Source organism: Rhagoletis pomonella, unplaced genomic scaffold, assembly GCF_013731165.1.
Source record: "Rhagoletis pomonella isolate Grant_MI unplaced genomic scaffold, Rhpom_1.0 Rhpom_scaffold_00004, whole genome shotgun sequence".
Classification (NCBI taxonomy): Eukaryota; Metazoa; Arthropoda; class Insecta; order Diptera; family Tephritidae; genus Rhagoletis; species Rhagoletis pomonella.
The window spans coordinates 51,484,501-51,486,591 of NW_023458558.1; the positions used below are offsets into that span (position 1 = coordinate 51,484,501).

Genomic DNA, 2,091 nt, shown 5'->3' on the forward strand with positions numbered 1-2,091 from the left:
GAAGATGAAGATGAAGATGAAGATGAAGATGAAGATGAAGATGAAGATGAAGATGAAGATGATGATGAAGATGAAGATGAAGATGAAGATGAAGATGAAGATGAATATAAAAATAAGTAGACTGTTATGATCGACCTGTAATTCTCGCAGGAGATTTCAACGTAAACTTTTCGCTGGCCGAATACATGTATGATGAACTGACAAAATTTGTGAAAGAAAAATTTTCATTGGAAATGGTTATTGGTAGATATGTTCCCTCAACCAAATTAGCGGCTACCATTGATGCATTTTTTCTAGAAATATTAATAATATTGAAATAAAACTTTTTATATCTTACTTTAGCTACCACAATCTACTAGTTAATATTGTAGATATGCATGTTTTCTCAGCCAAAAATAATAATTAAACTTAGCAATTGGTTATAAAAAATAAAAAATTAAAGCTCGTTAAAAAAATTAAAATAAATATGTATTTAGTGTATTAGAAAATATGTACATGTGTACGTATATCACACATTTCTTTCTTTCTGAAATTCCTCTATTAAGTTTCACTTCTTCCGCGCGTAGGGACTACACGCACTGGGTTTTTTTTCTTCGCTCCGCTCTAGTTCCGCTCCGGTATTTTATTTCGCTTCGAGCTCCGCTCTTGCTCCACTCCCGCTCCCAATAAAAAACTTTTATTAATTTATTTATTTCCATATCGATCCCTAACCGTCAAAAAGATTTAGGCGAAATTTTTTGGAAAATTTTATTTTTGATCCATCTAGATGCTTTGGAACACTTCTGCTTCCAAAAGAAAATTAGATAAAATGCCAAGTTAATTAGATAGGCAAATTTATTTAACACGGTTGTTTTCAACGTCAAAAAAAATTTTAATGTAAGTAAATTTATTGCTTTAATTTATACTAGGCCAGAAAATAACACCAAAATATATATATAAATTTTTCTTTAATGAGCTAAGGATCAAATGAAATTTTTCAGCTCTTTGCTCTAGCTAAAATCCTTTGCTCCTTAGCTTCTTGCTCCGTTCCGCTCCGAAGCCCTGATTATGAATGTGAAATTTTGTGAGCGAGTGTGAGTATGTATGTTTGTTGCTCTTTCACACTAAAACCGCTGGAGGAATTTCAATGAAATTGAGCTAACTGAGAGTTTATAATATGGAATAACAAATGGGATATTTTATTGGAGCGGTGCCGCCTTTTTTAAGTGAAAATCAATTAATAAAAACTGTAGACAAACTATTACTACGATTTGGGTGTCAAACAAAAGGGGTTCCAAAACTATTTCTTTCGAAAATATTTCTGTTGAAAATTTAGATTCGATCCATGGGCGTAGCCAGGTAGTGGCAGGGGGAGGCAGGGGGAGGCCCCGGGCCCCCCCTAACTTCCAAATTTTTGCCTAGATATTCAAAAATAGTACCACTAAATGCTTGCTTGTTAAGCAGAGAGTTGAGCGACTTACGGAAGGTTTCATTATGGAGGGAACACGTGTCGACCCTTTTGAATGGCAGATGCACTGAAAGAAGTGGAGAAGACGAACATGAGGTCCCAGTCGATGACATTGGAGTCGAGATCCCAGCGCCTGACTATGACGAAAAATGCCAAAGCTGCTTGAGCTGACGGCCTGTCAGCTGAGCTATTTAGTTCCGATGGCAAGGAGGTAATAAGGTGCATACCCGACGACCGGAATTCAAGTGCACTCTGCCCAATCCACAAGAAAGGCGACCCCGCCATGCGTGCCAATTACCGCGGGATCACCCTTCATAGGTTGCAAGGTCTTATCGAATGTATTGTCTACCATAGACCAGGTATTCACAATACGCCAAATCTTGGAAAACACCCGCTAGAAAAGGATGGGCACTCACCACCTATTTGTCGACTTTAAAGCCGCTTTCGACAGCAATAAAAGGAGTTTCCTATATGCCGCTATGTCTGAATTTGGCATCCCCCCAAAACTCATACGGCTGTGAAAAATGACGTTGAGCAATACCAGCAGCTCTGCTCTGTTGCCGTTCGCCACCAGACGGGGTTTCAGACAGGGCGACTCTCTTTCATGTGACTTCTTTAATCTGATATCGGAGAAGATAATAAGA

The 2,091-nt window shown here is 38.1% G+C and overlaps 1 protein-coding gene across 6 annotated transcripts in view; it reads left to right on the top strand.

Annotated features, from left to right (window-relative positions):
* LOC118737760 (oxysterol-binding protein-related protein 8) overlaps window positions 1-2,091 on the top strand; it is a 104,307-nt gene that overhangs the window by 8,700 nt on the left and 93,516 nt on the right. The window lies entirely within an intron of this gene.